Raw genomic sequence first — 23,058 nt, 5'->3', positions numbered from 1 at the left:
GTGAAGCTGCCATAGCAAGACGCCACAGCTGGACAGCTGACACAACAGGGATTCATTCGTCCTCTCCCAGACACAGAGGCTGGAGGTCTAAATGAGGGTGTCATCACAGTCTGATTTGGCTGAAGTTCTCTCTGAGCTGCTTATGGTGCTTTTATGTCCTCTTGGTTCCTTCTTGCCGTAGGCCTATGGAAAGAGAGGTCACTTTCCCATCTACCAGACACTCATCTTGGGCTGGTTCACAGGCAGGGGACCCTACAGGCCTTTGTCTCAGGTCAGGAGGGTGAAGACGCAGCTGGCCATTTTGGAAGTTCACCGTCGTCTTTATTATGTAGTCACGGTCCCTCTCCCCATCTGCCTATCGGAGAGCCTGACTCCTGGCCTATTAGCATTGCTCATAGGAAGTAGGCTCCAGGCCTTGGTAACTTGAGAGTTATCTGAAAGCTTCTTGTACGAGAAAAATCATTTAAAAGGGAAAGCAGAAGTTTTCACAACCAAGCCAAAGAGCTGTAGATGGAACAAGACAGAGTTACTTGGAATGACTACTTTAAAATAGTATTCCACACTAGTAGGAATAACTAGCAATACATCATTTGAGAAGTTTCAGGTAAATTATTTGATGACAGTGAATAAACCACAGGATTCAGTCTGTCATGAATCAGATCATTTACTCAGTGAGAAAAGTTGTCAGAGAGAGCAGTGACAGACCCTGGGGAGCCAGGTACCTGCTGCTGGCCTCTGGACCATTTCAGGGATTAATCAGTGAAAACACTTTCATCTCACAGCTGCTTACTCAAACTGCTGCCCTGCTTGCTTCTTCTTCTTTTTTTTTTTTAAACAAATACAACTCAGTGAGAAAAGTTCAGGAAAACTGGTTGTCTGAGGAAATCCATGTTTTCCACCCGAGTCCCTGAATTAGGCTTTTCACACTGTGACTTCCTACTACATCCTCCTCTCGACTTATTGTCCTTGCTTTCTCTGGTAAGAAAGCTCTGCATACCAGCCCCAGCTGCAGGCTCTGCTAGGGCTGTGGCTGGGAAAAGACGAAGTGGGGGAGCACTGTGGGACCTCTAAGACTCCCACGCCCCACCAGGGCGTGTGGAATACAGGATTCCTGGAAATTAGCCCTCCCCAAAGCATCTTCTAAGGTGGGAAGGAGCTCATATTACCCACCTGCTGGCGGCTATCCACCCCTTCTCCCTTCCTTACCTCTTTTCCGGGCTGTCTCAGCCATACAACTCTCCACACCTGGGCATCTGTGAGTTCCTTAAGACCGTGTGAGAGCAGGGCTAGCTTTTGATCTCGTCCACAGGGCCATTTGTAAGCAGAGGGGAAGGAAGGAGGTGGTGCATCTCATCTTCTCAGGCAAGTGTGAATGGTTTAATTTTATCAAACCCTTGAATTCACAAAGGAGCTTGAAGTTCAGGTGGGTCCCTGGGACTGCTCTTGGAAGAGTTGGGCAGGGAAACCTTCGAGCTCTGTCCAGGAGAGGACCGGCATGAGCAAGAGCTCTTGGGATGCTTCAAAATGCACTGCTTGCTGCAGAAACTTCTCACTCCTGCAGGCTTGCTTTGGACTCCCCTGCAGAATGTCTCAGAACTTTCAGTGTTTATTGTGACTTCATACTCCTATTTGGCAGGCCTGGGAAGACAGTGAAGCACACAAACCAGACAGTGGGTTGTTGGACATCTCACTGGGACTGAGTATCCTGGAAGCCAGGGAGGGCTCTTCTGACCCATGTGGCTGTTGCTGGTCTTAGCCCTTCTGCAGATGACATTTGAAGTACAAGGGTGATGGGGTGGTGGGGGTGGAGGGGATGGAGGGGGTGGTGGGGGTAATGGGGGTGGAGGGGGTGGTGGGGGTGGAGGGGGTGGAGGGGGTGGTGGGGGTGATGGGGGTGGTGGGGATGGTGGGGGTGGAGGGGGTGGTGGGGGTGGAGGGGGTGGAGGGGGTGGAGGGGGTGGAGGGGGTGGAGGGGGTGGTGGGGATAGTGGGGGTGGAGGGGGTGGTGGGGATAGTGGGGGTGGAGGGGGTGGTGGGGGTGATGGGGTGGCGGGGGTGGAGGGGATGGAGGGGGTGGAGGGGATGGAGGGGGTGGTGGGGGTGGAGGGGGTGGCGGGGGTAGAGGGGATGGTGGGGGTGGAGGGGGTGGGGTGGAGGGAGTGGTGGGGTGGAGGGGGTGGTGGGGATGGAGGAGGGTGGGGTGGAGGGAGTGGTGGGGTGGAGGGTAGGCAGTGAGGGGTGGAGGATGAATCCTGCCTCCTGTATCAAGAAGTGTGTTCTCTCAGAGCAATACAGTGTCTGCACCGAACATTCCAGGCAAGCACTTCCTCCATGGGCTCATCTTAATACCACTCACCTGTTTATCCCCCCACAAAACAACTCCCAAATAGCTCTGCCCATTACAAATGCAGGCCTCTCTCTGGGCAATGTGCTCTCTGCTCTGTCTGGAGAGTGGGAACTCCAACACATGCAGCCTTCTAGCCCTGCCTATCACACCCCACTGGGTTATGTCAATTACCTCAAGTAACTATAAGCTCCTGGAAGAAGTCCTAAGATTAGGCAGTGTATGCTCTCTATTTAGACTGAAAGGCCATGAGGTATATCCAGGACACAGATCCTACACAGCCCTTCACACTTACAACAGGTATTTCCTTTAAAATCTACATGCTCCCATCTTAAGGGTAACTTTGGCTCCATAATAGACACAGGCCCCAAGTCACCACTGCTTAAGAAGGTCTAACAGATCCAGAATTTACTTCAGCATGAGATGATGGAAAGAAGGCCTTGCCTTCCAGATCTGAGAGGCCACTTGCCTGCCGACTTCCTCTGCCTGTGGACAACCAGCCTTTGGGCTGCGGACCAAGCGTCACACTTGGTCCATGCCTTCATCAGTTTTCACTAAAGCCACAAAATCTTCCTTAAAAGGGTCCTAGGTACCTCCTGTTCCCCAAATCTACATTACTGCCTGGTCCAGGGTGGCAAGGCCCTGATAGAATCAGATTCCTTCTCTCCAGTCCCACCAACCCTCAATTAAGCCCCTGGAAGTGGTTGCCCTCCATTAGAATTATGAAAGAATTGGTCTGCTATTAATGTTCAAATTACTTAGGTTTTGGTGGATACTGGACCCAAAAAAGCACTTGGAGCAATTGGCAGCTGTGGATGAATTCAGGGATAAAACAGTAAAGGTAAAAATGAACAAGCCTGTCTTATGGGTGGATATTTCTCCCACCATGAAGTATACAGTGTTCATTTTTCCATGCAAAAGAGAATTCTGGGAGTGAATGCATTGCTAGAGTACACCCTGAATGTTTTTGAGGGGAGTTTTTTTCTTCTGGAGGGCTTGAACTGTAAAGGTAGTGAACAAGATGGTAGCCTGTAAAATTGCCTGCCCTGAGTAGGGTGGCGAGTATCAAACAGTGGAGACTGCCTAGAAGATGTGATTAAACCACTGAAGAGCTAGAAAAGGTAGAGATCATTTGCCCAGCCAAAGGCCCTTTCAAAATCCTAGTATGGTTTGTGAAGAAGCCAAGTGGCTCTTGGAGAATAATCATGGATTACAGAGAGCTCAACAGGGTAGTTCTACCATCCACTGCACTGTGCCCGATATTGTTCTTTTGACTGAACCACAGCTCCAAGTAATGGAGGGGGGGCATCTTTTCATGCTTGACTAGACTCTGATAGCACATTTTTCTTTAGTATTCCCTGAGCTGCTGTATATCAAGACCAATTTTCATTCACTTGAAATAGCCAATAATGGATCTTCAGAGTGCTACCCTAGAATTACCTTTACTGTCCCACTATTTGTCATGGGACAGTGGCCTGAGATCTTGCTTCATTTCCTTATAACCCTCTGTGGAAAGGTTTCACTGTACAGGTTACATAATATTAACTGCTGCATGGTTTTATAGATTTAAAAAGCATCTAAAAGACTCACAAGTATACCAAAAGGAATAGGGATGGGAGATCAGTCTGCACAAGTTTCAAGAGCCAAACACAGCTGTAAAGTTCTTGGGAGTTTTATGGTCTGGTAAAACATGTATGACACTTGACAAAGTTATTGAAAATATTCTACAACAGACTATGCCCATAAAATATAAAAGAGCTTCAGATACTTCTGGGGATCCTGAGGTATTTAGTGGGTGGATTTTCATACTACAACTTGCCAATTCTCTGTAAAACTTGATAAACAGGGGTGCCATGTAGGACTGAAATAAAAGGTAAGAAGAGCAGGTTAAGATCCTGATGTAACAGGCTGGATGGTCATGTGCCCCATTGTGCCAAAGTTCCTTAGTGTTAGAAGTCACGAGGAACTCAGGTGACTGACGACACCCAAGGCTATGGCAGAAACACGCAAACAGCTCTAATAGGATTTTTGTCTAAGTCACGGCAAAAGGAAGAACCTCAGTGTACAGTGAAATATCATCGTTTTGTTATGATTACATTTATTCTGGGTGGTAAAATGGCTGAGAACACAGGTAAGACACATGATACTAAGCCTGATAATTTAAATTCAATTTCCAGAATTTACGTGAGGAAGGAGAGAGCCAACTCTCAAAAGTTGTCTCTAACCTCCACATGCACACTGTGATATGCAAGAAATATACACATGCATGCACACATACACACACAAACACACAAAACAAATGTAAAAGCAATAAAAATTTTTAAAAAAGAAAATCATTTCTAAATTTTCTAAGAAAAATAGTCACCAAATAGGGAAAAGAAATATTAAGTTATAAAAATGAGATGTTTTAGCAAAAAAGGTTAAAGAGAATGCTTTTATATTTAGAAAGAAGATTTTAGATGATAATTTTGTCCTAAAATGGGAATAAAAAGAAATGAGGATGCTAGGTGGCAGTGTCATGTGCCTTTAGTCCCACCACTAGGGAGGCAGAGCCAGGCGGATCTCTGAGTTTGAGGCCAGCCTGGTCTACAGAGCGAGATCCAGGCCAGGCACCAAAACTACACAGAGAAACTCCAAAAGCTTAAGCATGTTACAGAAGAGCTACATAAATAACAAAAAAAATTATGAAAGATAAAACTTAGGAAAGATGGTATGCACATGATTGTGTTCACTATAGTGAAGGATTATTGTTTCATGGAGCTTGTTCTGAGATTCTTTTCTGCAGTGAAGCATTGGGTCTAGCTTTATCTGAGTCAGTTCCCGAGAGATTAACAAACTCTGCAGGCTGCTGTGGGCAACATCGTGGAGCTCCACCTCCACAATTGATACCACTGCCACTTGCATTAAGAAGAAAAAAGTTCTCTGGTGGCCTTCAAATCAAGGATGATGTGTGGATGTGTTGTTTGACTCATAGATGGTCTTTTAATAATAATAATAATAATAAAAAAACCCAGAGCCAGATATCAGGGTGAAAGCTGAAAGATCAGAGAAGCAGAGCAGTCAGGCACTAGTTCTTACCGCTGCAAAATCTTCACCTCAAGAGAGTGAGTTCCTGTTTCCTCACGCCTTATATACCTTTCTCTGCCCAGACATCACTTCCTGGGATTGAAAGCGTGTGTGCCTCCCAGTACTGGGATTAAAGGTGTGTGCCACCACTACCTGGCTCTGTTTCCAGTGTGGCCTTGAACTCACAGAGATCCGGATGGATCTTTGCCTCCCGAGTGATAGTATGTGCCACCACTGCCTGACATCTATGTCTAATCTGGTGGCTGGCTCTGTCCTCTGATCCTCAGGCAACTTTATTAGGGTACACAGTATATCACCACATTATGGGATAAGGACAATGTCCCAGCTGCGTCTGTGTAGATCCTGTCTCTGTACGCTTGCCACAGCTACCAGTTTCGGCTTGCTCACAGCCACTAATGGGGAGCATTGCTTCCTGGCCCTGAAGGCCTTCACCCAACCTGCTTCTTTTCTGAAAAACACTTGAGAAATGACAGATACCCATAGTATACAGACCCAGTTACACACCGAATCTAGGCCCTGGCAACTGTCCTGCACTCATGTCTACCATGAGCGCTTCTGATAGCAGCAGGAAGAAGCATCACTATTGGGAAATGAGAATTTCAAAAGAATAAGACAGAAAAGGCTGGAGGGGGGGAGGGGTAAAGATGGTCGGGTTAGAGAGGACCTCTGCTCCCAAAGGCCAGCCACAGGCTCTGGGAAGGACAGGACCAGGCAAAACACCCACCAATGTCCAGCTAAGTCTGAATTTTAGATAAGCAACAAAAAAATCTTAGGGCAAGTATGTTTCAGATACTGTATTTAGATAAGTACATTGAAGATTAATTTTTTTCTTTAACTAAACTTCAAATTTTAACTGCTAGGCATCCTACTTGTTTTTTGTTTGTTTGGTTTTTTGCTTTTTATTTACACTGCTGAATCCCTAGTGGGTGGGTATGTCACAATGGGTACAGTGAGGACCCAACCCACATGGTGACATTTGGGGGGTACAGTGGGTGCACCCTATGTGTTTTCAGGGTTCTGTGTGGGACGCTCGTTCTTGGAAGCTTTTTACAGTATTCTAAGTGGATCCCATGACAATTATTTCTAAGTTTTGCTTCTGAGGAGGGGTCACGACCTTCAGAAGCGGCTCCTGGGTTCAGGCAATAAGAGGATGAGTTAGAATGCAATGATGCAGCTGTGTGTGCCGAGATGGACCCTGAGCCAGGTAGGAGGCAGGGCCAGTGCAGCGATTCTGACTGCTGCAGCCCCTGGAGAGACACAGGCCTGAAGCTGGGGCTCTGGAGGAGGCAGATGGAGCTACCTTTATTTACCACACAAGAATGATAGTTCTGGAACAAGATATCACTAGTCTTCTATTCCTGAGTTTTCAGAAGCAAATGAGGCATCAAGGGACAGAGAAATGCTGAGAAGAACAGAGCAAATGGCAGGAACCACAGATTTCTGCTTGCCATGCTGTGCCGTCTCAAGCCTGCACAGAAAAGCTGGGCTATCAACTATACCGAGTGAGGCTCAGCAGGGAGGGAATTTATCACGGCAGATCCTTCTAGCACACTGATGCTGGGTACTTGGATGGGTAGATGAGGGGCCTTTCCTGAGCTTTTCGCTTAACTTGGAATCCCGAGGCTCCAACAAGAACTGCTATCCTCCACCCAGCCTGGGCCAGAACCCAGGAGAGCAGGATACATTAGGAGTGGACCCTTTATAGCCCAAATTTAAGGACAAACATACCTGACTTTCCTGAAGCCTGCAACTCTCATCCCCCTAGGAGCACTTTGTGCATGGCACAACTATATCTCAGTCCCTGTACTTCAGTGCTTTGCTTCAAACAGGACCAAGAACCTGGAGACTAAATATGCTAGTAGATGTTGGTCTTTCCTATATGAAGATGGACTCGGACTCACGGTCATCTCCCAAGAGTGAAATGTGACACTCAGAGTCGGAGATGCTAACGGATGCTAGTTCTCCACTAATATGAGATATATTACTACAGGACTGAGATACTGCATCCTGTTATACAGTAGGACCAGACAGTACCAGTGATGAGACCCGGTTTAGAATGTGCCCAGCCCCTGAGCAAACTGGTTCATTGGCTGACCCTCCGACGGGGCTGTGCTAATTTATTAGTGACGGGGCAGCATGAGCAAGGGAGCAACCCACAGTGGGGCTTTGAGCCCACATGGTCTGGGGCAGGTCCACTTCCACTTCAGACATTTGGCTCCTGTGCTCGTAAGAAATGTGAGGCTTCGATGTTAGGCCTTCCACAGACAGCCAAGCGTGACATAGTCCATCTCCTGGTGGCTTTTCGGGGAAGGGGGTAGGGCAGAGGGTGGCCAGTGTCCTGGAGCTTCTCCTGTCTCTGAGAGACACAAGTGCGGCCTTCCCAGGAACAATGTGCACCTGCTATGTCTGCAAGGGAAATGTCTGTCTCCTCCTTTTGCTGTGGTCTGAAACCTGATCAAATATTTTTTTATGCCATTTTCACAAAACTCAGATAGTTCTGGGAAGTTCTTTGTTCTGCACATTTCAAAATGTCCACAGAATGCTCAGACTGCATAAAAATATAGGATTCAGGAGAACCTGCTGCTCCTCATGAAAAAGTTGGTCTTAGTTCCACAGACACCATCATAGGTGCTGAGAACAGAGGTTTGAGACTCACCCTATCCCTTCCCAGGCAGGTTGGGAGGACCCCACATTGTTGAGAGAGATGCGTGAAGGGGGAGCATTGAAGTACTCTGAAGCAATGTGTGGGACAGTGAGAGGTTCTCTGTTAACCAGCCCTTGGCTCATCACATCTGCACATGCACACTGACTCTCCCCCTCCCCCTCTCCCCCTCATCTCTTTCTCCCTCTCTCCAGAAAGACCTTATGGCCCTTCACTGACTTCCACCTGTATCATGCTTTAGAGGTGATGAGTGAACCTACTCAAAAGGAGCCGGTTTTCCTCTAGACACTGTGTGAATATTTCCCGGGTTGTGTTGGTCTCTGCCATAATTCTACTGTTCTCCCTTCCCCACCACAGGAAACCAAGTCTTAGAGAAGCCAAGAAACTTGCCAAAGAGCTGTATTAGAACTTCAGCCAGCCTCTAAACTACCCTAATCTTGGATGCCTTCTCCCTGCTCCCCACTTGGGTCTTGGCTCAGAAAAACCTTTGTGTACAGCCTGGGATCTGAAATCCTGAGTCAGAGAGCTAGGCAGGGAGAGGAGACCACCGATATTCTTTATGGACCAGAATCCCTGCCTAGTCCATCTTGTCTTCTCCCTGGGGTGGTTTCTCCCTTTTAGGGTCAGCTCAACTAACTGTCCTCTCTCTTGCCCTTTACAGTGTCTATGTTGTTTGTACAGATGTTGCTGCTTGGGCCCAGAGAGTGACACCATCCAGACTGTGAAAATAAAACACAGGACTGAAGGTGTGACCAAAGGACATGGGGTCAGGGAGGAGCTGGTCCCTGCTCCTCAGAACGAAGTGTGAGAATAGCTAAGGGGGGTGGCGTGAAAGAACACACACACTTCAAAGCCACCAGCAGCATTCAGATACCCCATCCCCACACCTCCATCACCAGGCCACTGCTGCCAGGGCATAAGAGTTTCTGTTGCATCAAGGCAGGCTGCAATTCCCACCGAGGACTCTCTAATTGCTGTCTTCTGTAAAAGCCCCTGGTCCTTCTTTTCTCAGCATGGTTTTAATTTTTCGAACTTCCATGGGAAATCATATTTTTGCCAGGAGATAGGGGCCAGAACACAGGTGGAATTAGGTAGAAATGGACCGATGGGCCTCTCTTTGACTTATACCTGAGCTTGTCTTTTACCCACAGAAGCCACATGAGCTTGTAGAAAGTCAAACAAGGGTGGGAAGCGTGAAGAAAGATGTCCCTGTCCCTGTCCCACCACCCCACACAAGAGATGCCAAAGGACTGTCTGTCATCAGGGCAGACTGTTTATCAACTACCTTTCCCTGCTCACTTGCAGAATCCTTAGCACTCTGCCTGCTGTCAATCACAAATTATTAGGTCACTATCCTTCCGTGTGTCAGACATCACCCACTTTCCATTCTGTTTGGAGCCTCCTTATGCAACAAGTGGCCTCAGCTACAGGTGTAGAGAAGACAGGTGTAGGCAGCTCCTTGGAACTATACTGAAACAGCAGCAGCCCTGCTGTCCTTGTCACTGTCTGGGAGGACCCTCTAAGTTGATAAAGGCGGAGCCTCATGTCACTCTGCCACAGGAAGCAGGCTCATAGCCACAGTAGATGTCCGGATGCAGAGGTCACTAGATGGGAGGGATGCAGTGTGAAAGATGTGGTCAACAGGCACAGGAGCTCCCATAGGGAGCAGTTGGGGCCTGGAAAAGGCCTGTGGTAGAAAATGCACTGGCCTCTGACCAGTCTCCTCTCACTGACCCCTGACTCCACCCCCAGGGGATGCAGAATGGACAAGCAGAGCACTGGCCATGCTGTGTTCATCCTGAGGTCCTTTAGGTGTTTATGTTTATGTTGGTGAAGATGAAATCAGACTCCCAACTCCCATCCAGGCTTGATTTTAGAACAGCTATGGGGAGAAATGTGGTCAGGAGACTGGGAGGTGTGATTTAGAAACTGCAGCAGGAGTTAGTCAACCAACTAGGAACCCATGATGGAACCAAAGGAGTGGACGTAGAGGAGGTTAGGTTCCCAGAAGCACCTGATGTTGGTGTGTATTTTGCCTATGTGGCATGTGTGAAAAGCACGTGGCATGTGCTTGTGGACTACATGGGGTATGTGTGTGTGTGTGTGTGTGTAGACCATGTGCTGAGTATGGATACATATGTATGGGGGATGTTTTTGTGTGTGGTGTGTGGACACATGGAATGAACACCAATGTATGGCACGAGCTTACCGTTGTTTGTGTGTCTGTATAAGGTGGATTCCTTTTCACTTATGAAGTATGAAGGGCTAGCTGGAGTGAGCCTTAGTGGGGAGGGGGTAATGCTCCAACTTCACAGCTTGCTCCCTTCAATGTCTGGCCACAACAGGATGGAACCTTGAACACTAGATGATGAGTTGCTTAACGCAGAGGTGAAGGAGCAAGATGGATGTGGAAATGACGTTGAACATGCAGGCAGGAGATGAGCCATGGCTTTCCAGAGAAGAATCGGTGAGGCTGCTGGAAAGAGAGGTGGGTGCTAGGGAGAAAAGGGGGTGTTCTCCCACTGCACGGGATCACGGGAGCTGTGGAAGTGCTGGCCGCACTCCTCCTGTGACAGGAGGTAACCGACGAGCAGGGCAGCGAGGGCAGAACAGGTTTCAGGGAAGGACATTCAGCAAGGCAGAACATAGACCAGTTCCAAGCTGGTGGTGACAGGGTAAGGAGCAAGATCTTTGCAAAGAATAAGAATGGGATGGGAAAGGCTGAACTGGTGAGGAGAGGTGACAGGGAGTGTCCCTCCCACAGGTTCTGTCTTGCCTAACCCTGGTTCTTTAATAGTAGCTGGGACTATATGCAGAGATATCACTGACAGGCATACAGGAAAGCTATTCAGGGTTGGGGCAGAGAGGTGTCCAAAGTCATAGCCTGGTTAGGTCCAGGAGACTGTGCTGTGTGTGTGCCCTTGAACAAAACTTTTAGGGAAGCCAGTCAAGTTCTTTCTAAATACCAAGGAGGAATATCCATGTTTCTTTAACTCTTAAGAAAGCTTTAGATATTTTTTGAATGTGTATGAATGTTTTGCCTGCATGCATGTATGTTCACCACACACGACTGGTGCCCAAGGAGATCAGAAGACAGCATGATATCCCCTGGAACTGGAATTACTGTGTGGGTGCTGGGAACCAATTCCAGATCTGTGTGTCACTCAAACCCTGGAATCAGCAGAAAGTGGCAACTGTGCCATTAGTGGCTAAGTCTGGGTGACTGCCAGATGTGACTGTGAGGGGTTCCCAGAGAGGTTTTAATTGAGGAAGGAGGATGCACCCTGAATGTGGGCAGCACCACCTCATGGCCCAGACTGAGTGAAATGGGAGAAAATCAGAAAACAAGCGGAGTACCATCATTCATTTCTCAGCTTCCTGACTGTGGACACAATGCAACCAGCTGCCCTCAAGCTCCTGCATGGCACCTACCAACATGCCTTCCTTTGCAATATGAACTCTACCCCTCAAAGTAGCCAGGATGAACCCTTCCTTCTTTAAATAGACTTCGTCAGGACTTTGCTCACAGCAATGAACCAGCTGATTAGTACAGGGGGCAACTTCATCCCAGATTTTGACCTCTAAAAAGAGACGTGGTTTCCTTTGGTGTCTATGCTTTCCTGCTTCCACCACAGTCCAGTTCACCCTGACAAGCAGGTAGTATGCTGCACCAGGTGAGCCTCTTAGAGTACAGGATGGAGGGGTGGAGAGAGCTCAGAGGCACAATTAAGTCTCTTGGGAAGTCCCTGACCTATTTCCCATTCAGGAGGGGGCTGGATCCAAATGAGGGTTCTTGGTAACATTATAGCTTCCCACCAGTCTAGGACTGGGCCAGTTTGAGATCACTTCAGGAATAACCATTGGGTACTGGAATCTCAGGAGCTGAGCTTTTACCCATGACTATGGAAAGAGATATGCTCAGACTGAGCATCACTGGGAGTGGTGGGGCCATGAGAAGGGATAGAACTAGGAAGATAGTGTCTGGAGATAGCCTCAATGAATTAAAACAACCACTGATGTTTTGTGGTTCATTTCTGGTTACAGCAAACCTCCTTGGGTACTGAGTAGACCACCTCTTTTACGAATGGATTCCTGAAAACCTTCAAAGAGTTTCTTTTCTTTTTTGTTTTGTTTTTCGAGACAAGGTTTCTCTGTGTAGTTTTGGTGGCTGTCCTGGATCTCGCTCTGTAAACCAGGCTGGCCTTAAACTCACAGAGATTCAACTGGCTTTGCCTCCCGAGTGCTGGGATTAAAGGCGTGCGCCACCACTACCTGGCTTCAAAGTCTAGTTTCTTGCTAGACTTAGGCTGTGTGGCAGTAACCAGTATCCCCCAGAGATCTAGTCTAACTCTTTCAGGAGCAAAGCTTGTCTAGAAGCAAAGTCAAGAAGCACAAGGCTGTGGGTGCAGGGTAGACACTGGGCTGGAGCCTACACACTTGCATGCCCACCACAGTCTCTAACCAGTTTGAAGGAGGCAGGTAGATCTGGTCTAGACCTGTATATATCTCATCCTTCAGTGTTTTCATCAAAGCTTGAGTAAATTTCTCGTAGTGACACATGCTGACTGGATGTAAGTAATGCTAGCCTTCTGCCCTGAACCTGGGCCAGCTTCTGGGATCCCATGGGCTCATATTTAGTCAAATCAGGCCACTCACAGCATGAACAACATCCCCTAGGGACCCTAGTAGCATTCAAGGACCCCAACATGTAGCCTTTTAAAATAAAATTTCTTTTTGTTCATGTGTGTGTATGTATGTGTATACGTGTGTGTGTGTGTGTGTGTGTGTGTGTGTGTGTGTGTGTGTGTGTGTGTGTGTGTATGCCACAAAGGCCGGAAGAAAGCATTAGATCCCCTGGAGCCAGAACTTCAGGCAGTGGAGAGCCACTGATGTTGATGCTGGGACCTGAACTGGGTCCTTTAGGAGAAGGAAACACTATTAACCTCTAAACCTTCTTTCCAGCCTCACAGCATGCAGCCTTGTGTGATGGGGCCACTTGCTTAACACTTCCTTTTTGTTCCTCACTCTCTCAGGCTGTGGAAGCAGTTGTATGATTCAGGGGCAGCTTCTGTTCTTGGCACCAACCTCTTCTTATGGGAACTCTCTCTTCTCCAGGCCCCGCTGCACCCCTCTCCCTGAGGAGTCTAGGAAGCACAAGAAACACTCAGACAGTCACAAGCATAATGCGTTTCTGGGAGAAGTACAGTGGCTTAGAGGATCCAGTACACAGCATTCTTGGAATTTGGTCAATTGCTCATAAGCACACAGTTGGGAGCACAACAAGCCTCAGGGAAAGCTTCATGCTGCAAGGCCACCTGGACAACAGGTCAGGCTGCCTGCCCAGTTACATCACTTCCTTTTTACCAGGCTAAATAGGTCCAGGGCCTCCCTTCTATGGCCCAAAACCATGCTGAAGAAGGGGGGACACACAGGTGCGCACGGCTTTAGAGAGTGGTGTCAGGGACTCCCAGGGCTTCCTACCTGTCAGAGTGTCTTGGAAGTAGAAATTGAAATTCCTCCCAAACACCTCCTTTCTCTGGGATCCATTAAAGGAGTAAGATCGCCAAGACTCAGGGCTAGAGCCACTTACGGAGTTCTCAAGTGTTGATGGTTCTGGAGACTGCTCTTTTTATTTATTCCTCTGCTTTCCTCTGAATAGTAGCAGATCAGAGCCTCATAATAAACGTGGGAGCCGGAATCTGAGCTTGTGATCAGGTTGGGGAGCCTGAGGCTTCTCTGCTCAGCAGGGTGGAGTGACTGATGACCAGTAAAATCTGTAGGTGGATGGACCAGGAGTGATACCCAGCTAACAATGGCATATGTGACTCCAGGTGCCTGGTCCATTATTGGGGGAATTTTGATTTCCAAACCTTTATAGCAACGTCTTCACGAACAACCTCACACAAACATTCTTTCTCACATGTTCAAGGTTCTGTCAGAATCCATTCACAGAGATAGAACATCTGGGAAATTTCTGTGTGTCTCTCTAATTCTGATGGATGTGGACAAATTTTCTTCCCTTGGGGAGGGATGAAGTGCAGGAGAGAATCAGCTTGAATCTAGCCTTTGTGGGGTACACAGTGGCTTTGTGTGACGGTGAGGCGTCTTTTCACAGGTGAGGAGTGTCTTGTTCTTCATCTTCTATGAACTGTTGAACTCTTTTCCTTTCCTTTTTTTGCCCTAGGTAGAAATATTTTTAATTTGTGGAATAATATTTGTTATTATTGTAGCTTCTGGCTGTCTTATATTTAGACTGCTATGTTTATGCATAATAAAAACTTCTCCCATGTTCTTTTCTTTAAAAATTTTATTTAATTTTTTATTTTATGGACATTGGTGTGAGGGTGTCAGATCCCCTGGAATTGGAGTTACAGACAGTTGTGAGCCCCCATGTGGGTGCTGGGCATTGAACCCCGGGTCCTTTGGAAGAGCAGCCAGTGCTCTTACCACTGAACCATCTCTCCAGCCTTTCCATGTTCTTTTCTAGTACACTTTGTTGCTACCTGTCCCCACTGTATCCTTAATACTTAAATCTCTGATCTGCCTATAATTAATTTTAATTGAATTCAGACAAGCTTTGTCATATTTTTAGGAAATTATCAGCTCAACACCATCACAGGAAAATCCTGTAGTACTTTTAATACCTTTTTAATATAATTTGAAAATTCTGTATTTTCAGGTTACTCGTTTGCAAGTAGCATATAGTTTTAAATGGCACTTCAGAAAAAGTTAGTATCTGATAGAATGAATTCCTCTATTAGTTTCCCTCTTTTTTAAAATAGGGTTTTCATATTTATTCTTGGACATTTCTTCACAGAGACTTAGTTTAGTCTGACTGCTTAAGAAAAAACAAAGTCCTTTAACAGGGATTATACTAGATATCCCAAAGGACCTTACAAAGATGGATAAGTTGAACATTCCTCATCTTTCTGTGTCCCTTAGAAACACTTCTGGCTGGTGGGTCTTCAACACTTCCCAGACCTATTCTCAGAGCCTTATTTTTTTTTTTCAAGATCAATGGGTCTTCCATTCCAGAGCCAGAAGACTACAGACTTTTCTATTCTAATTTTATACCTAGGCAATTCTCTAATGTTTTGTCTGGCTACCTCGCTGGAATTATCCAGGTACATAATAAAATAATCTTCAAATAACCTGTAGTGGATAGCTGTTCTGTCTATGACCTTGAAGCACCGCCCCTAGAGATGCAGGAGATAACTGCTCTACCAGTCTATGACCTTGGGCATGGCCTCTTGGCGACTCTTAAGACCTGAGATGCACTTAGATGCTCTCTTCTCTCCCTCATGGTTTTGCATACGGGACTGGCTCAGGCCGCCGAACAGTGGTCCAGAACCTGAGACTGTTCTGTTTGACAGTGAGTTTTTCTCCTAATAAATTCCTTTGCCCATTAAACAGAAATCTGTGGATTTCTCACTATAGTAACCTTCACTTTTTCTCCTTTCTCCTTTGCACTTTCTTTGTCTATGACTTGTTTTTTCCCCCACAATGAGCGCACACCAGTGTCTCCTTCACATGACAGCATACACCAGGGGTCTCACGGTACTTCCTCTTCATCAGCAGTAATAGTAATTAAAAGAGAGAATGGGTGCACCCTGAATTTCACCTGTTTGTCAGTGTCTAACTCCAAATGATCATGCTGTTGTTCTTGTTTGTTCTGTTAAATAGTAAATCTACAAGCCTTTATGACAACATATCACCACATCTTTACCCGTAGGCCACCTAGCTCTCAGCTATGAGATGCAGTTTGCCAAGGTCTTATACAGGATTTTACATGGCTATTGAGACATCAGCATTTAGAATAGTTCTCAACCTTGCCGCTGCTTCCACCCTTTAATTCTGTTCCTCAGGTTGTGGTGAACCCCAACCATAAAATTATTTTTGTTGTGACTTCATAACTATAATTTTGCTACTTTTATGAACTGTAAATATCTGATATGTAGGATGGTCTTGGGCAACTCCTGTGAAAGGGTCACTTGAATTCAAAAGGGGTCATAACCCACAGGTTGAGAAGTACTGTTTTAGAAGCTGTCTTTTTACTCTTAGGTAGAAATGCTATGCTAGCTCAGTAAGAAAACTTGAGGCTTTTCGTCTGTGTCAGGAATATCAGAGGTGGAGTCAGAGAAAATAGCAACACGAAAACTGACATTTCTCATTCCTTATACTGACAGCTTAGAAGCGGGCATTTATCTATCTATTTTTTAGATACAGGGTCTCATGCAACCCAGGCTGGCTTCAAACTTACTATATAGCCATGGATGACTCTGAAGTTCTTATCCTTGGAGATGGGCCTTTTGTGGACACCTATGGGAATTAAATTATAAATGAGATGAAGAATTGGTCTCAGTCTCAGTTATGATAATGTGTAAAGTAGGAGTTGGTAAAAATTCCAAGTTTGACTTACTTCTCACATCCATTTTGTGCCCAACATGTTTGTTTTTTGGAAGTTGTTTAAAGATCATATTGTAATTTTATTTAAATGATGGTATTTAGGTTCAACTTGCAATGGTAAGTTGCAATGATTGACTGAGGGACAGTCTTTAAGGAAGTTGATTGGCATATTACAAAACAAGGTTCTCACAGGCTTAGCAAGGCACTGGACAGACATTTGGCCATGGAGGAGGGAGTACTGAGGACATGAAGGCTGGTGCTAAGGTCAGAAGGAGTCCTCTGGCCTTGGAAGACTAGGAGGCAGGACAGAGGGCAGGCCCCTGCTAAACTGGGGACAGATAGCCTGGTAAGGTGGCCTTTGAGACTCGGGCCCAAGCCCTGATTGAGGTCTGGGCACTTTCTAATGCCACAAAAAAGCTTTTAAAATAGTTGTGATCACCACAGGCATATTGGCCAGGGCATTTTTGAAAGGGCTTCAAGAGTGTGAGGGGGATGGTGCCATTCTGATATGACTTTGTCCCAAATGGAAACTTACAGGGATGCGGGCTCCCGAGAACATATGGAAGACACTGTTCCTTTGCCAGTGACGAAGAGGCCCCAGAGACCCCAAGCAGAGCTTGGACCAGGCTGTAGTCCCAATGTGGGAAGCTGGGCAATTAGACCACAGCTGTCCAGTCTTTCCTTCTGACAGGGGTGCCAACTCATTTGCCCACTGTGATGAAGCACTACAGTGTGGTCCCGGTGGTCACAGCTCCCTTTTCAAATGGCCTCCATGCGTTTATGTAACTTTGCTCCCAGACTGTGCAATGGCAGAAAAAAAAAAATAGACTTACGACTTAGTGACTCTGAATCCCCAGATTTCTAATAAGAAAAGAACAGAACCCCTTCTGACTGGCCTTGTGCGAAGGTGACTTCCTATGCTGGGATGGCTGCAGTGTGAATAGGGCAGCTTGTTTAAAAGATGTGGTTCCAATTTCCTGACCCTTGCCAGAAACCTGGACTCCCCCTGCGACCATGGCAGAGCCCCCCCCCCCCCCCCCCCCTCAAATTAAGCAAGAGATGTTTCCCAGGACCGATTGTTGTTAATAACAGCCTGTTTGTTCCTCCTCACACCAGCTCCAACAGCGTGGGGGAGGACAGATGTCCTACCATGAGGCAGAGCTGGGGTGGATGGAAGGCTGCGGCTCCACAGACACCAGCTTTTGAGCCGGAGTCAGTGCTGGAGTCAGGCCCAACAAGCCCTGGGAAAGAGAGGCAGATCCCTGCTTTGGATTCACCAGGCGCCCCACACCCCCCGCTGTGCCTGAGTGGGGACCGGGCAGTGGGTGGGGTGCTGGGGAGAACAAACAGGGATGCCTAGGAAAGCCCTTCCCAGCCCACCCTGGAACGGCCCCTCCTCCAGCCCGGTCCCCTTTGCCTGGCCTCTTAGCTCACACTTCCCTCCAGTCTGCCCCCTTCCCCTCTGCCTCCCCTAGCCCCATTCCAGAGCACAGATAAAAGTGGAACCTGAGCAGCAAATGTTTGTGGTGTTGCGCCAATCAAGGGTCCCATCTCCAAGGTAACGGGCACACTTCACAGCCCTGTGAACAGATGGTCAGTGAGCAACAGGCAGCATATGTTCCTGTGAGCCTTGACACAGGCACAGATGGAGGGTGGGCGGGAGGTGGGCCTGGGACATAACCTGACATTTCCTTCTCTCCCTGCTCATTGGGGTGCATTGTCAGAGGGCACCGACTGAAATTAGCGTTCTGGGGGCTGCTGTGTGGTTACTAACACCGCGGCCCAGCTTCAGTCTTGCCTAACCGAGGCCATGTCGGTAGCCACAGGAGCCACCCAGCCTCATGTAGCAGCTGTTGCCCGGCCTGCCTGCATTTCCAGCTTCCAGTTTATGTGGCTGTTTACAGCAGAAACCACACTTCCCTTTGTGACTGGGATCAAGGGAGAAAGAATGGTGTCCTGAGAGGTGGCAAGAACTTAGAAGTTGAAAATGCGTTTTCATGCTTCCTGAGTTCTGGCTGGCGTGACACAATGATCCCAGTTTCCTGTGGCTCAGATATTCTCTGCAGTGGATCAACCTTCGCAATGGCCAAATGAGATGTCAAATATTGCTCTCCACCATCACGGATGTGGGATTTACTCAAGGGGTCTTGGTGAAGAATCAACAGTACACACACCTTTACACAGCTGTCTCATACTGGCGGATACATCTCTGGGTTCCCACAGCCACCGGCCAGCCAGCTGGCTTTTTGGATACTGGATACTGAGCTAAGAGTCTCTATGTATCCAGCAGGGTGGATGAAGGATTGGGCACGGGCTCCACAGCCACTAGAGGCTGAGTCCTTTGTCTCTAGGCTGTCTACAGTGTCTGCTGGTCCCTGGACCCATCGGTGCTCAGTGGGCAGAGTCCCTATGACTTCATCTGTCCCTGGTCTGTTGAAACATTGACTGGATTCATGAATTCCCTGCTCCTTTGAAACCAATCCCTACCTGACTTGTTCTCTGGTGACCCTGGTATATTAGTTAGGGTTACTATTGCTGTGATGAAACACCATGACCAAAAGCAACTTGCGTGGGGGAAGGGTTTATTCGGTGCACACGTCCTGAATCACAGTCCATTGAGGGAAACCAAGGCAGGACTCAAAGCAGGTGGGTACCTGGAGGCAGGAGCTGATGCAGAAGCCATCATCACTGCTGTCCTCTGGCTTGTTCCTCCTAGCATGTTCAGCTTGCTTTCTTATAGAACCCAGGACCACCAGCCCAGGGGTCCCCCCACCCTAATCATTAATTACAAGCTTGCCTACAGTCTGACTTTATAGAGGCATTTTTTTCAGTTGAGGTTTCCTCCTCTCAGATGACTCTAGCTTTTGTCAAGTTGACATAAAAACTGGCCAGGATACACAGGCAACATTCACTGTCTCCTGCCCACTGCAGGAATGTCAATAGCAGACAGCTGCTTGAGCAGGGCTCTAACTGATAACTTGTTGATATGCCTTCAAATTTCGGCTCCTCAACACACAGTAGAAAGCCCGCATGAAGAGGCTACCAGGAGGCAGACTGAGGGGCACTCAATAGTTCTTCCCAATGCAGATGATGTGAAAAGAGGGATCAGAGAGACAAACTTAACTTGGTCACTTGGCAGGGGTGTGTGCAGAGATAAGCATGGCAGGAACAAACTTTCTGTGTCAGTTGAGACAGACCCCTACTGCCAGCATTGGGGCCAGAACTCAGGGCCCTAGGCAAGCTAAGCAAGCACTGCCACTGAGCACCCTTTCTACTTTTTGAAACATGGTTTCACTAAGTTCCCCAGGGCTGGTCCTGAACCCCCTCCATAGCCCAGACAGTCCTTGAACTTGCAATCCTTCTGCTTCAGCCCCTCACTATTGTGTGTGTGTGTGTGTGTGTGTGTGCGCGTGCGCGCGCGCACACAATTCTCCTGTCTCAGACTCCTAAATTGAGATTATAGGCATGAGCCATCACACCTGGCTTTCTTTTTAATGTAGAATGGCTATACATTTCCTCAGCACTGCTATTATTGCATTTCCTATTTTTCATTCATCTCTGCTTCTGACTGTTTAGTACCATGGGTGTTGCCACATTTTTGTGAAATTTCCAGTTTTCCTTATGTTGCTCATTTCTATATCATTGTGATTGGAGAAGATGCTTTGCACACATATCTTTTGAATCTGTTAAGACTCATTTTATGCTGGAGAGATGGTTCAGTGGTTAAGAGCAATGCCTGCTTTTCCAGAGGACCTAGGTTCAATTCCCAGCACCCACAAGGCTGTTCAAAACTGTAATGCCACTCTCAGGATATCTGATGCCCTCTTCTGGTCTCTGTGGATACCAGGCATGCAAGTGGTACACAGACATACAGACATGTAGGTAAAACACAAAAATAAATAAATCTTTACCAAAAAAAGGACTCATTTTAGTGGACATGGTATTGCATACTTGTAATCCTATTAGGAGACCGAGGAAGGAGGACTGAGTTTGACTGGCCTTTGGCCTAAAAAAAATAAACAAAAATCCTAATTCTGTATCTTCACAAAATGGTCTGTCTTTATCACTTCCTCCAATATTTTTGTAGTGAGGTTTTGATTACCTTATCATTCCCTCTTATGTATATTCTAATTTATCTGGTTTCCACAGGAATTACATTTATTATCCCAAAGTCATAACAATACAACCTGAATCTGTCACAGATTATTTGCTCATACACTGTAAGACCAGTAACAGATTGTGTCTTTCAAAACATATAGGAAAATCAGAGTTGCAAATCAAAATTATAATAAATTTAGCCTTTTAACAGCCCATGTAATTACCTTTACTGGAGGTCTATATTTCTTCATTTGGTTTTGTTACCGTCTGGAATCCTTTCATTTCAACCTGAGAGACTTTCTTTTCCATTTCTTCCTTTAAAAATCTTAAGCTGCTTACCATTTTTTACTACATGTATTTGTGTGTGTGCATATGTGAAGATTTGGAGACAACTCATCCTTTGCCTCTCCTTCCACTGTGTGGGTGTAGGGATCTGGTTAGGACCTCAGGATTTGCAGCAGGTGTCTCCACCTGCTGAACTGTCTCATTGGCTCTCGTTTTGCTTTATCTACAAGGCTAGTATAATGGTAAATGAATCCTTTTAGCTTATACTTATTGGGAATACCTCAACCTCATCCGTATTTTAGGAAGATAGGTTTGCCTGATAAAGAACTCTGTTGACAAGTTTTCCTTTGCATTAATTTTTAAATTTATTTATGTGTATGTGCACCGTGTACATGAAGTACACATGGAGGCCAGAAGGCATCAGATCCCCTTAGAACTGAAGTTACAGGCAGTCATGAGACGCCTCACGCGGGTCCTGACCACTGAGCCATCTCTCCAGTCTCTTTCGCATTTTGAATAATGTGTGTCTTCTATCTTCCAAGGCTTCCAATAAGAGATCAGTGATAATCTCGGGAGTCCCTTGTCTAATAAGTCATCTCCCACTTGCTATGTTCAAGACTTTGTGTTGTTGGCCCTCGTAAGTCTGTGTCTCCAAACGTGTCTTGCTTTCTTGGATGCACACATTCTTCTCTGGGGGAACTTTAAACGTTTTCTGTGCTCCTTCTCTCTTTTATGTTCTAGGTTTTACAACATCTTGACAGCATGGTGGAGCCTGTGGTGGTTTGGACGAGATGTCCCCATAGTCTCAGACACTTGAACACTCGTCCCCATTTGGAAGCTCTTTGAGAGGCTTAGGAGATGTGGCCTTACTGACAGAAGTGTCACTGTCACTGTGTGTGTGGGGGGCTTTGAGAGCTCAAGGCCTCTCCCCACTCCTGGTTGCTCGGCTTGTGCTTACTGTTAAGTACGTGAGCCCTTGGCTTTCAGTTCCGGCTTCCATGCCTCTGCTCTGCATCACGGACTCACCCCACTGGAACCATAAGCCTAAACAAACTCTTCTGTGAGTCTCCTTGGTTATGGTGTTTTATTACAGCACCAGAAAAGTAACTAATACAGGGTTCCTATGGGCTCCATGTTTTCTTTTATTCTTTAATTTTTTAAAAGATTTATTTATTGATTATGTATACAGTGTTCTGTCTGCATGTATCCCTGCAGGCCAGAAGAGGGCACCAGCTCTCATTACAGATGGTTGTGAGCCACCATGTGGTTGCTGGGAATTGAACTCAGGATCTCTGGAAGAGCAGCCAGTGCTCTTAACCTCTGAGCCATCTCTTTAGCCCTATTCTTTCATTTTTTAAGGCTTAATAACTTTCAAATTTGCTCTATGTCTTCTCAAATCCACCCTAGAGCACCTCTGAGGAATTTTTCATTTCTGTTATTACACTTCGTTTTTGGTTCCTTTATATATCAAGTCTCATTTTTGATTCATACATGCATCAACAGATGTTGTTCATGCCTTCCTTTAGAGCTGTGAGCATCTTTAAGATTTAAAGTTTTGTGCAATGACTCTGATGTCTTGCTTTCTTCTGGGATAACTTGTTTATCTCTGACTTTTGAATATACTTTGTTTTCCTGATTTGTGTTTGTGATTTTGTTGTTGGAAGTTGAAAATGTTGAGTCTTATGTAATTATACCTCTGAAAAATCAGTCTCAGGGTTTGTTTTTTGATGAGTAAAGGGTATTTTGGTGCTGTGAGTCGACCTGAATGAAAAGCCTGGAGTCTTCTCCACTCCTTGCTGGGTCCTGGCCATTCTGCTGTACTGCTAAATTTACCCTTACACTACGTTGCTTTTGAATATTCTGATCACTGAAAGATTGGCTCCCTAAATGGTAAAAATTTGTAGTTATTTTTACTTTATGTGTGTGGGTATTCTGCCTGTGTGTATATACTACATGTGTGCTATGAGATGTGGTTGTGAGCCACCCTGTGGGTGCTGGAAATAAACTCAGGTCTCTGGGGAGAGCAGCCAGTGCTCTTCCCCTAATTAATCTTTACCCACAGGTGGTATTCTTTTAAAGCCCATGCGATTACATAAACTGGGGGAGTCTGTGCCTGCTTCTCAGAAAACAAAAGCAGCAGTTGCCAACAGCACCCCATTCGGAGGGCGAGAAGTTC

The 23,058-nt window shown here is 46.5% G+C and overlaps 2 long non-coding RNA genes across 2 annotated transcripts; one reads left to right on the top strand and one right to left on the bottom strand.

Moving 5' to 3' along the window:
- The first annotated feature begins 2,798 nt into the window (after positions 1–2,798).
- LOC121823049 (uncharacterized) lies at positions 2,799–11,580 on the top strand. The gene is made up of 5 exons (XR_013045177.1): positions 2,799–2,933; positions 3,107–3,185; positions 8,755–8,839; positions 10,439–10,581; positions 11,468–11,580. It is a non-coding gene; the product is annotated as an uncharacterized LOC121823049 (long non-coding RNA).
- Positions 11,581–16,349: 4,769 nt separating this feature from the next.
- LOC143268936 (uncharacterized) lies at positions 16,350–17,170 on the bottom strand. The gene is made up of 2 exons (XR_013045178.1): positions 17,035–17,170; positions 16,350–16,412 (listed from the first exon to the last, which is right to left on the bottom strand). It is a non-coding gene; the product is annotated as an uncharacterized LOC143268936 (long non-coding RNA).
- Between the last annotated feature and the right edge of the window lie 5,888 nt (positions 17,171–23,058).

This window comes from Peromyscus maniculatus, chromosome 16 (assembly GCF_049852395.1).
Source record: "Peromyscus maniculatus bairdii isolate BWxNUB_F1_BW_parent chromosome 16, HU_Pman_BW_mat_3.1, whole genome shotgun sequence".
NCBI classification, from domain to species: Eukaryota; Metazoa; Chordata; class Mammalia; order Rodentia; family Cricetidae; genus Peromyscus; species Peromyscus maniculatus.
Note: the sequence above shows the minus strand (reverse complement) of the source record. Positions and strands in the feature narration are given on the sequence as shown.